Here is a 13,952-nt window from a genome sequence, read left to right on the forward strand (position 1 = left end):
TTCTCCAAGTCTGTGGTCATATAAATATCAAAAGAGAATAAGGAATGAACTACAGGAGACTGTCAGGCTAGGTGGTAGGCTGGTGCTCTGATCGTGGGCGAACGCTATGCCCCATAGACTTGTGACCTTGCAGGGTTTGATGCTATAAAAATTCATCACGACGTCAGGTCATAAATATGCATGACGGGGAGGCAGAGTTTCCCTAGGAGTTTTGTGTGGAATCATGTTGAAACAACAGAATTCGTTATTACACTGATTAAGGAGTTTTGTTCAAGACTGTTCTATGCGGTAACTTTTTAGTCCCGGGATTTACAGGTTTGATATGTCGTCCGTCTGTCTCTCCATCCGTTCAAGTGAATTTCTCAGAAATGCCTGGAGCGATTTGATTATACTTTGTACGAGGATTACTACCCGTGTCATACATATGCACGTCGATTTTTTGTGATCCAATTCAATATGGTCGTGTGACGGCCATTTTATTAACGCAGCGGGGACTATGTCATTGAGAAAAACGTTTTGAAAAGAGCTCTGTTTCTAGAGCGAGTGCACGAGATTTGATGAAACTTTGTACAGATGTCTGTCACACACAGCTCTGATAGCACACAATGACATTGGTCAATATTGCGTCAATTAATTCCTAATTTGCATTTTTCGTGAGTTTTTGTAATTAGAGTGATATGTCTAGAAATACTGCAGCATATTTGATGAAACTTGGTACAGATCTTTAGCACAGAGTCTCATAATAATGTACAAAAACACATAGCAGTGTCATGCGAACACATTTCTACCTTACACGATTTATATATTTCCTAATAATGGGCGATCTCCAGAAATACTGCATCAAATTCGATGAAACTTGGTACAGATGTTGATGTCACAGTGCTGTAGTACCACTCATTGATACTTAAGGTAGAACGCACCTCGGGGACAGACATTTGGACTCTCAAAATTTTACAATTCTCTTCTGATATACCACATGTGGGGGTTCATTTTAAAGCTCTTGGTGAAAGAAAACTTTTCACGGCTTAGTTTTTCGAAATTCGAAAATTTTTATTTTTCTCCATAGAGTTAACACAGGGATGGCGGCCATTTTGAATTTCAAATATCGGTAAATCTTGGGTAATTTCTTTCTCTAGTACCAAAATGTGCACGGTGACCCTTTATTTTAATTCTTGTTTTTGAGAGAGAATGATTGAAAGATTCCTTGAGGAAAGGTAGAGCAAAAGTTTAAGTCTTTCACTTTCGAGGTGCATACTACCTTAATGTATCGTTTAAAAATGTGGTGCAGGTGATATTCTCTAGTATAATGGAATGCAAAATGTTCGGCATCATTCTGTTTATTAATTACTAATTGACTTATTTAATGATCTTTTGTAATTAGGGTGGCAGCCCATATTGGTTTTAAGTTTCACAACCATGGAATCATTCTTAATCACAGGCCCAATCAATGAAAAGGACTCTATCCTCTCAAAAGACCTGTAATCAAATTATAGATACTTCTCAACAAGAGTACACAAAGAGTTTGGTAAACCTGTTGGGTATTAAGGACCTTGGAAGTTTTGTTGTCATTGCCCTTGAACCAGCAACCATGCTGCGACACGTTTGTACACAATGAAATAGGGGTTTCAAAGACAGTTTATTTCAATTTGTTTTTGTCATGTTCAACTGACATAAGTACTTAAGTTATTGAGATTATCACACATTGACAAATTCAAGTGCATGGGTTATGATAATGCAGAGACAGTACAAGGTTCAATGCCCTTTCATGGAAACATTCACTCCAAGTGAGCGGAATCCATTCATTACTGTAGAATTGTATGGCAAATCGCCTCTAACAAATCGCGATTTTGCCCCATTCACACCTCAATAGCTAATAGCAGGATTTTCTCTATTTAACCCTTTCACCCCCAGTTCCCTGTGTACAGGTCCAACTTTACCATAGAAAACAATGGATTTGGGTCAAACTATGGTGGTGAAAGGGTTAAGGCAGTCAAAAAGTATGATGGATCAGCTCTTTTTTCATCTCGACGTACATTCTCTTGTTCATATGTATTACATTTGAAGAACCATCAATGAAAACTATCCTGGCATTGCAGTCTTACCATCATATTAGATTGATTACTAGGGCTCGTTCGTATTGGTAAAGTACATAAAGATGGAAACAGGTCTCCATGGTAGCAACAGCCGTGCAACCATAAATAGGATATGAAAGTTAATTATCTGGTTGTAAACATAAACAAACATATTTGTAAATTGATGTAATATCAGAGAAGGAAAGAGAGGAACATATTTATATAGCTATGCAATGATCAGGACTTGCTTGACTTACTGTCTGCATGGATGACAAATGAAAGAGGGCTTCTCATTGGCTTATAAGTCGATACAGTAAGTCAGGCTCATCAATAAATAGTTTTATGCCTAAAACAACTTGTACTTGTTCTATCTGCTTGATAGCTACATCCCCAATTGTTTCCGCTCCAGTACTTCGGAAGATGAAAAGATATTTTTTCTTCCCTCGCATATCACTGACTTTGGTACAGCCCTGTCACTTTTAGTAGTTTTACTGGGTCGATGTACTCGGATAGGGGACAGCTGAAGTCTTACTTAAAGTCTCAGTGACATCATGGCCCATGAAAAAAGAACTGACAGCAAACGGAAAGGGGTATCAATTTTACTTTAAGTGTGATTTACGCTCAGAGGTCATAGGTCAGTCAGTTACATCATCTGGATGTATTTTCAAATTATTCTTTGCGTCTGTGGAAAAAATCATTTTCTTGCTTACCTCCAAAGTGTTGAATTTTCTAATAGATTCTCTGTGTGATGCTATCATTGGCAACTGCTTTACGTCCTTACCAGAAACCATTTTTCAACAGTAACATGACTCTTTCTGAGTGCATTACAAAGTTTCAAGGTGGTATGTTGCATTTCTACATACTTAGAATGAGACAGTGTATTCATTTATTGAACAAATAATGAAATATCAAACTTATGTTCACATGTCTCTTTAAAGTACACCTTCCCAACCCCCAAGTAAAATTTATCCACACAATGTGTGAAGGGATGGGGTGTTTGTAAGAGAATGATCAACTGCAAGCTTGCCACATTATTTAAACAGTGTATTGAAGTTAAAAATGTGAGGTTGCATGTAACAATTTTGCGAATTACTATATATCTTCATAACTACCAGCGAGGCTTAACATGTTTAAAATGCAATGTTCATTATAGTAAAGAGACATGTATGTTATTCAGTCCTTATTTTCCTTATTTTCATCAAGAGCGCATGAGGAGAAAAAACATGATGGTTTCTGGTCGGTTGTGTTTGTTTGCCATAAATTATAGGTGTTTAAAAATCAAATGATTCAACATGAATGTTAGAAGACTGAAAAATTTTTGTATTCTTGATTTAAACCTTTTGTATACAGTTATCAAAGTTTGTCTGTTTATTCAAGATGATATTTCAGAAGAAGAACTTTATCAAAGTTGAAACTTTTCGAAACATAAGTTGAACATTTAAATTTGCTTGCATTCATTCATTTATTCCTTACCTTCCTAGTACGACAAGGTGATGGAAACTACCCAGCATGCATTACTCAAAATGGCTCCTGATATTCCAAGTGAGATCGATATTACATGCTATGAGCATGTGAACACATACTTGACATGGAGTATAGACTACTTTAAATTATGCAAATTCCAAAGTGGAATATTTATCACTTAGTCTAACGGAAATATATGTCAATTTGAAGACTTGCATAATCAAGAAATATTGAATTTAATTAGTAAAATTTGACTTTTCTTTTTCTGTATATCTGTTGTGCTTATCACTACACCTTTGTAAGTGGGATTGCTTCATTCTATTCGTAATGAGGTTCAAAATCGTGCTGTAAAATATTGTTTTATTAAATTCGGTGTCAATGCCACTGGCTAATTTGCCCGGGGATAAGCTTGTAAACAGTTCAGAAGAGATTTAATTTTCAAAACAATAATTTAGAATTAAACTTGTGTACAGTGCATTAGTTTTGATTTCATGGAATCCTTGCAATTTGTAATTGCACAGAGTAAAAATAATCTTTACTTTTCTTTAACTATCCTATGAAATTCACCCAGACTCGCGGGAGAGGACGTCCCTTAGATTAGATGTCAGAATTTAGCTCAAATCTTACAGCGTCCATTCTAACCGGTATATGCTATTACGCAATGGAAATTGATTGATATTGGTTCTCATTGCACCGGCGCAGTGCATCGGAAGGCAAATTAACATGTCCTTGTCTTTCTTTGTACTCATATCCAGAAACGGAGACCATAGTATTTAGTTTAATGTCAACGAATGTTTCTTCAAATCTTGCTGGATACCTCTAGTAATATCACATTACAGCGCTTGTCTTTTGAGTTTTGAGTTTCATTGTTTGCCACACAAGGAATTCGTGACTGTAACGTACAAGTTGTTTTACCCTGACACACAACATCAAAGGATGTGAAGAATGCTGTACGTTTTCTTATCGTGCTGAATGTTTCAAAATTAAAACACTGTAGAAGATCTTTCACCTCTCGCAAAAGTGACAGTTACAGTATCTTTCCAATTGGCTCAAAATATTGCAGCCCGGCCAACCCGTGGGCGAATCGAACAGAGTATACTACCTCACAATGGTTAAAGATAAGGGCTAAATTCGACCATTTTAACAACAAGCGGCGTTATTTTTCCGGATAAGTCAATTTTTTATCGGGAATATCGAAATTAATGCAAACTTGAAGCTAGTCTTTATGGAAATTACTAAAAATTACATGTGTATTGAATCCAGAAACGTACTTCAAGGTGTTCTTCTAATTTGTCATTAGGGGGAAAGCTCGAGAGGGGTCCCCGCTGTCTCATCGACAAATTTTGAGAAATTGATGTGTGTCCATCTGAGAGATGCTGCAAACAATAATGAATTGACACAAAATAGTGACTCTGACTGATAGTTCTCTAATATCGTTTACAGAAATGTAAGATTTTACAAATGACTAGGTCTCAGATTTCCATTCCCGCATATTCTTTGGCCTTCATTCTCTGGTAAACTGAGAACTGTTTTTTTTACAAAATGCATCGTCATTGTTTGACTGTTGAATATTGTGATTCAAAGACTGATCATGCAAAAATTATAATAAAATATCAATGTTCAATGTCATTTTCAGACAGTTTTACCGAGTGCAAAATAAATTGAAACATCTCTCAGATTGCACCATTACACACATAAATTTCTCAAAATTTTCGATGCGATAGAGGGGACCCCCTCTCGTGCTCTTCCCCTTTGAATGTTCTAACAGTTTTACTTAGTAAAAACAAATTAAAAACACCTCTCAGATTGCACCAGACTGCACAATTACACAATCAATTTCTCAAAATTTCCCACGCAAGATAGGGAACACCCTGTCTGACACTTCCCCCGTCAGTTTCTTGCGTGTTCTCCCCCTGTATTCACAAATAAATTCTGCCTGGTCAGGTATCCTAGTGGCTGTCATGATACCCATCCAAATAAAACAATATAGTGTATCGTTGGATACTGGTTATAGCATGTGCTTTGATATCTATATTTTGTCGTGACTTTAAATTTCATGTTGTATTTTTGTAAATTTTACAAATAAATGTATCGATATTTAACTTTTTCTAAGGGGGTCAGTCAAAATTTCTTTGTTAGAGAAGGGGTTGCTCAAATTCATGAAGGTTGGCAGGGAGTTATATAATGGTGTGACTAATGATGGCTCCCTAACCACGTACTATAATGACAACTTTATACCTCATGATTATGGGATTGCATTACACAATCGAAAGGCCAAATAAGACGATAACAAAACTCTACACCACATAATGGAAAGACTACCTAACATAATGACAAGAAAACATCACATAGTGGAAGTTTATACAACACAATGGAACCAGCACATCACATAATGACACGTTTAGACCACATAATGGAACAACTACATCACATAAGACAGGACTGCACCACATAATGGAAATATTGCATAACGTAATGACCTTACTACACCACATAATGGAAAGAATACATAAAGTAAGGGAGGGACAACACCAAATAAAGGAAAGACTAAACCACATAATCACAAGTCGCAAAGACTACATGATATAATGACAAAACTGAATCACATAATGTAAAGACTACATAACATAACATATCGACAGGACCACACCTCATAATTGGAAGACTACAAAACATAATGACAGGACTACATCACATAATGGAAACAACACATAACATAAAGACAAGTAGATATGACATAATGGAAAAACTAAAGAATATAATCACAAGTTACTACGACGTACAGCAAAGACTACATGATATAATGAAGAAACTGCATCACATAATATAAAGACTACATAAATAACGAGCGCACAACATCACATAATATAAACATACCTCTGAGACAGCTACGGCGTTCCATACATGTGCATGGGCTGACCGAGACTGCGAAGTTTTGAGCCAATCATAGGCCTGAATCGGGAAAAAATTACTTTTTCGAGACTCTAAATGTTCTGCTACAGTGTATTTATTTTGTATGGTAAGAGAACGTGCGACATCGGCACATACTTTGACGTTGTGTGTTAGAGTAAAACAACTTGTACTTCACAGGCAAGACATCTCTGGGTGCCAAACACCAAAATTCCAAACTCAAATGACAAGCGCTGTAATAATATTGTGTAGTGGAATATGGCAGCTTCAACCAAGAGCTCAATCTTATTTCAAAACTTTATGACAAAAGTACCGACGTTTCGCCAACTCATGGGTTGCCTTCGTAAGGGTTACAGCTGTCGGTAAAAGTAAAAACAAACACTTGTTTCTATGAATAATTTGTAATATTGCAACATTCAGCTATAATAGGGCACCTGATACTTTTGAGAAATTTAAACAATATGAAGATCCAATTATCTCAAATTAGTTCCAATCGTGTTGTTTGGTAAATTGCATATCTTTGACCTCACCTGATCGGACTTTGCCAGGACAACTAACGATCCCAAATTACACTTTTGCAGAAAATGTACAGTTTAGACATCGGTACCAGACCAAAACTGTAAATTTTTGACACTCCCCATTTATTTACAGAAACAATTGTGGAGTTTGTGCCTTGTTGACTGTCCAAGGCACGACCTATACAGAGCTTCCCATTACAAAACACCTAGCCGGGGAGCAGAGCTCGACAGCAATCGTTATGTCAATAGTTTCATATATATGTGCTGTGCAGTTCTAAAACACATTAAGATTTTCGTTGTTTTGCTGGGTGTCAAAATTACCGCATCATGCAAACATTCTCGTTCTGTTATTTTTGAAATGAACAGCTGCACGTTCTCCGAAAAAAATGAATAAATCAAAATAACTTACCGAAGCCCTTTTTGTAAGACACCTAGGATAAGAAGTATAGTTTTATTTGCACCCTTGAGAATAAAATGACACGACTTTAACAGAAATTGTTTAGAATATTATGGTAGAGAGACCAATTACGATCATAATTCTGAAATATGACGAAAGATTCTGAACTAGTGTAAAGTCCTTGAATCATTAGGGCTTGTTACAACCGATAACGTAGTAACTAACCGATAACGTAATTTTTCGTTACCGATAACGTATCAACAAATTTACCGATAACGTATCAACGAACCCAGAACGGGTTAAATCAACTGATAACGTAGAAAAGTCAACCAATAACGTACCAATCAACCGATAACGTATCTGATCAAGCGATTCATGGTAAGCAATAGATCGATCGATTTATAAATAGATAGAAAGCTATCAATGATCTGTAGATCGATCGATAGATAGGTCTATCGGTCGGTCGATCGGTCTACCGATTGATAAATTGATGGGTGGATCGATCGAAAGAACGATGGATCTATCAATTCGATAGAATCATAGATTAATCAATCTGAGATCGATCAATAGAATGATCTCTCGATCGATTGATTCGATAAATTGGTCGATAGATATAGATAGATTGATAGATCGATCTTTATCACATTGTCTCGTACTTAATTTTTTTTTTCTTCTATTTAATTTTTTCCGTTTTGCATAAATTTCTGCAGCAAATCAATCGTGTTTCGACTGTTTACATGGTAATACGAATGACTAGGTTGATCTAAATGTTGTCCAACTACTGGAAATGGTTTGGGAAGTTGTTTCTAGTCTTGCTATAGTAGCTATACAGTTAGTTGTAGTGGGGTAAAATTGAAAGACATAGTATAAGTACTGATAAAACAAAGGCAGGGTAATGAGCGACTGTTGATTTACACTGACAACACCACCGAGAAAGAAAACTATTATGTATCTGTATCGACTACAATTCAATTCCGAGTGGTTCTGTCTGTGGCCTCTCAGCTAGGCGACTGATGCCGTATGTTGTGGGTTCGAATCCGATTGAAAACTATCCGAATTCACACAGAAAGCATAGTTGTAATAGCAAGATTAGAAACAACTTTCCAAACCAACTCTAGTAGCAGATTCCAGTAGTGTAGCAACATGTAGATCAAATTAGTCGTTTGTACTGCAACAAAAGTTATACAGGCGAGTCGTGGAATACTTTACTTTGCATATCAATGTAAATATGACTATAACAAAACATTTGTCTTTTTTAACAACGTACTCGGACAAGCTACAAAACGAAAGTCCTTTTTCTTCGGAACTATTATCTGGCTCTAACAGACCAATTGCGATGCCGCAATCACCGACAGCCAACGTCGTACATTTCGCACACATATTGGATACGTCACCAATAGAAATATCCGCGTATTAGTAATTAACCAAAAAATATTAATGATGTTTTTGTACAATTGACGCTTTTTAAATACTTTGTAATACTTATTGTCATTTTGATATACTGACGTTGTCAGTAACGAAATTTTATTATCGGTCATGCCGAAAATATTTTTCCAAGTCCTCCCAACTTAGAAAGTGTGTCGATAAAGACACTCACTTGTGTGTTGTATCTTGAATTAATCATGCAGGAATACTTATTAATTAGGTCATGTTTCCTAAATTTATTAAATTCGAATCGTGATGTCTGTTAATATTATGAAACAGTATACTCCAAGTACATGTAACTCTGAAGATGTAACTCATTGAAATGAAACTAAAAAATGAAGGATACAACACGCATTTATATTCGGTTAGTTTCCATTTATTAATACTTTATCGGTTGATTGATACTTTATTGGTTGAATTGATGCATTATCAGTTGATTTGAATCTTTATTCTTTGACTTGGCTACGTTACGTTAGTGGTTGACTTGATACGTCATCGGTTGATTTGATACGTTATTGTTCACTTGGCTACATTATGGGTTGATTCATACGCTATCTATCTATCTATCTATCTATCTATCTATCTATCTATCTATCTATCTATCTATCTATCTATCCAAAGATCGATATATTATACAATATAATATATATATATATATATATATATATATATATATATATATATATATATATATATATTTATCAATCATTCTCATAGATCAATCAATCAATTCTACTTCTACTTCTACTAATTCTACTCTACTACGGTTACTACATTATCGGATGATTTGATACGCTATCGGTACATTTTTACTACGTTATCGGGATTGATAAGTTATCAATTAGTTACTACGTTATCGGTTGTAACAGGCCCGAACACCATCGAGGGTCTCAATCGTAAAAAAAGAAAAAGTGTACCTTTAAAACTAAGATCTGTATTTATTACTTGTCACGTGTTATTCTTGGGCACCTCCACTTTACTGACGTTGCCGATTCTACCCGTGCGGGTGACTGGAATGTTGCTCACGCTTATGTTTTGACGTGGTGTCTCTCGAAATCGGCCGACATTCACACGAAAATGAGCATTTTGTAAGCAGATGAAGTATCACGTATGAATTTTTGCGTGTGATTTTCGGCAGAGTTCGGAAGACACCCCGCCAAAACATTGAGCGTAGGCAACATTCCAGTCACCCCCCATGGGTACGCGGCGCTAACGTCAGTGAAGTGGAGGTGCCCAACGTTCACTGTGAGGTGACCGGAATGTTGCTCACGCTTATATTTTGGCGATGCGTTCCGTCGAATTCCGCCGAAAATCACACGAAACGAGCAAATTAAGTACCAGGTATGAATTTTGAGAATGATAAGGAACGATCGACGGTTACATGATAGATGAACTTGCTAATTTTCACAGTAAAATCGAACGTCGAAGATGACATGGTGGCATAATCCCTATACGAAATAGCCATTTGGTCTCCTGACTTTCTACTTCTCAGGTATATGTACACACGACTTTGGGGGCATAGACGCCCAGCGGAATAGACCTAACACAGGTGACTGTGATGTGACCTTTTTAAGTTTAGCTTCATAAGCACATGCAGTGTCGTTTCCGTGCTCTTTTCGCCTCTTTCTTTAAGAAGAATACGTGTATTGGGGAACCTCTCTCTTGATCTACTGGTTATGGTATTGTAGCTACCGGTCAAAAGGTAAAACTCAACTTGAACGGTAAGGCCAAGTCAATGATTACGATTGAACACTGACTGCATATAAAAATGTTCGTGCCAAAAGGACAATGGTGCACAACCGTGCATGTGTCTCGACCTTTGCTGACTACGCCATTAATGAATACCAATTTTATCGCAAAAAATAGAATGCAGTGTTAACCTAAGACGGTCACTACCAACTGAAATTTCCTTTAAAATCACCATTTTAAGTCATTGTAACAACATCTTCACACCTCAAACGATATTATTATCGGGTAGATGATAAAAGATGGTTAAAGCATGGACGGACTTGCATTCAGCGTATTATCTATCAAGCGTGTCTCGCAATTGACGCAAATTTGTGTCTCGTCTTTTAAAGGTTCGCCCATTCATACGTGTTTTGATTTTTTCGTCTTTGTTGTAGGAAACTCATAGTGTAATAGGCCATTAAGTGCACTTCAGACACAACGTGTAAGGTAGAATTGACTCGAGAGGTCACTCGAGCCTTGTAAGATGTTTACTCCTAAGACAAGACCCATTATGTGGTACTATTTCCTGCGACTGCATGCATTCAAGCCAATGCACGGGCCGGCAGGTCAACATCCGAGGGCTAGGTAAGTTGTAAAAGAAAACGGCAATATGATCTTTATTACAGAGTCCTGCACCATCGGCGTCCTGAAAGTTGTGAAGTGCTGTACGTGTACCAATTTATGCACAAAACTGTATTTCGCACACCTCGTCTGTAAGACGAATATTGCAGTTTCTTGGCATTTCAATTGAATCTTAATCGGAGAATTAAGAGGCCGAAATCACAACCAGAAATTAAAAAGTGTAAGGAAGAAGTTTCGATTTTCGCTAATGATTACATCAATTATCAATCGCATAGATCGATGGATGGATATGATGGATGAATTGGTCAGCTGAGAGTAAAGTAACGAAAAAAAATCTATAAATAAACTGGTATTCCCACGAATTATATATATATATATATATATATATATATATATATATATATATATATATATATATATATATATATATATATATATATATATATATATATACATGTGCCCCCGGTTATCACCATAATGGCTTTATGGCAACCTCTGAACTTGGGCACAGAGTGTACGATATACATACATACATACATACATACATACATACATATATATATATATATATATATATATATATATATATATATATATATATATATAATATTTATCACATGAACTGGCCCGTATCTCCACCTGTGTGAGTACACCAGCACAGATAAGAAATCCATATTATCCCTGTAGTACGTCATCAACCGGAACTTTTTTCCTGCAATGGTACCTTTATACATGCATGCCGCGACACAGATGTCGTGCTGTCATGGCCTTTTTGCAAAAAGGTGACCCGATGAATCCAGACATGGAAACATAGAAGGCATGTCCAACGGAATTTGGGGTGCTGAAGCTGTATCCAAGAATCGAATGCGGATACCGTCAATTGTTTCAATGGCTCAGTAACGTCGCAGCTCCAGCCACGTCGTAAGGTTAAGGCTCGATGTGGACGTCACGTCGTACTTGGCGATCGCCAATGACGTCGTACCGGAGATCCTGGTTGGTGATAAGCTTAAAGGTATACTGTCGCCTGTTCCAATTTTGCCACAGTTACCATGGAAAGAGAAACTCTAACCAATTACAGATTTTGAGGGGGTTGCCGCTTTTTAAAATCAGCGCCCTTATATTGGCATTTTGAATACTAAGGAACGCCCATTTGACCATATACAGGCATATTTAGATTACAGGAGACTGTATACCTGTATACGGAATCCAAAGTATTCGAAAGTTGACTGAGACAACACTCACAACAGAACAGAGTTTCCGTCAAGTAGCAAAATTTGGATGTATCTATTAGCCAGCTATTGAACCACTCTTTTTTGGGAGTGGAGATTTAGCCGAGCGGTTCTCTCTGTGGCCTCTGCGCTAGGCGACTGATGCCGTATGTTGTGGGTTCGAACCCGATTGAAAACTAGCCGTATAATGTATCTATTGGCGATATATGTGTAACGGCAAACATCAAAGTCCTTAAGACGAAAACATTGACGGCTGCGATGGGAATCGACAAGTTGACAATGCACCGGCAGAGACCGGTAACGGCAGCGCTCTATCCACCACCGTCAAGCCACAGACAAATATAGACACAGACTTGCAACGGGTATTGTTCAAGGCGTGAAACGGTTACGTAACCCATCCATGTTCGCCTCGCCTCAGGTTGCTCTCGCCTCTCTTTTCCGAAGAGTGCCGACCATGCATCCTTCGGTAATTTTCGGATTTTCGCCAATTGTTAAGCGAAAGTATGTTCGGCAAAGATTGTGTTGTTGTTGTCATGTGGTGCTGAGCGGAATCTGCGTGCTGGCGAAAACGGGAGTGTTTTTAGCTTCAGGAAAGTGAGTTTTACCGTTTTAAAAATTCCTCTCATATTTTTATGAATATATAATGAGTGTGTTTGAACCAAATTTGAAAGTCTTTATCGATACTGTCTGGTTTTACTCAATGGTTTACGGTCAGTCATACCGTCTTTTACACCTTCGTCAAGGAAGGACATGTTTATGAAACTGCTGGCGTGTTATGTTTTGATTGGCGTTAAGCAGTGTTTCTGCCCTGAGAGCTCACAAAGTAACTATGGTTGCTACGCGACTGGCAGCACGATGCCATCTCGTCATATTTTTCGCATAATCTCGTGCAATTATCAACCACAACAAAGTCTCCAAAAGTTTAACACCTTTGAAGCTCATTTTAATATGAAAAGGCAATAGTCTACCGAGACGACCATGGAACAAAAGGCATGCCGCGTTGCTAGTCTGTGTCTATATTTGTCTGTGGTCAAGCGTACACTCTCTGTGCGTCATCGAACGGAATCTTTTGGGCTCGCCAAGGTCGTAAACTTGTGACATTTTTAAAAGCCACGGCATCTCTAAGAATGAGAACTACTGTTTCGATCGTGTCGTTGCATTTACTTCATAAATATATTTGTAAATATTCTAAATAACTCAAAATACTATGGCTATCCGTCGCTAGCGCGGTGAAAGCTATGTCCGCCGATGGCCGACTTGCCTTGGCATCGGTCCAGCGCGAGACAATGATTGACACGTTCACGTGACCGAATCCGTATGTCTGATTGGTGGAGATACCATTCGATGTATCAAATTTTCAACTTGATGGGAGTTATGAATGAAAGTGTACCTCCTAACATTTGAACATCTCCTGGGTGACGGGCCGCTTTACTTAATGAAATATAATGAGAAAAAAACACAAATCGCGACAAAAATCATGCAATTTGTTACAATAATTTTGATCCATTCACATCTAAAGAAAAATAATTAGACTGTTCATGTGATAAACATATAATCCCATGGAATTTTTCTCTGTTTGACGTCATCGTATACTCGTGTTTTTCGCAAACCGCACGTCTGTTTACGC

This window comes from Ptychodera flava, chromosome 10 (genome assembly GCF_041260155.1).
Source record: "Ptychodera flava strain L36383 chromosome 10, AS_Pfla_20210202, whole genome shotgun sequence".
Classification (NCBI taxonomy): Eukaryota; Metazoa; Hemichordata; class Enteropneusta; family Ptychoderidae; genus Ptychodera; species Ptychodera flava.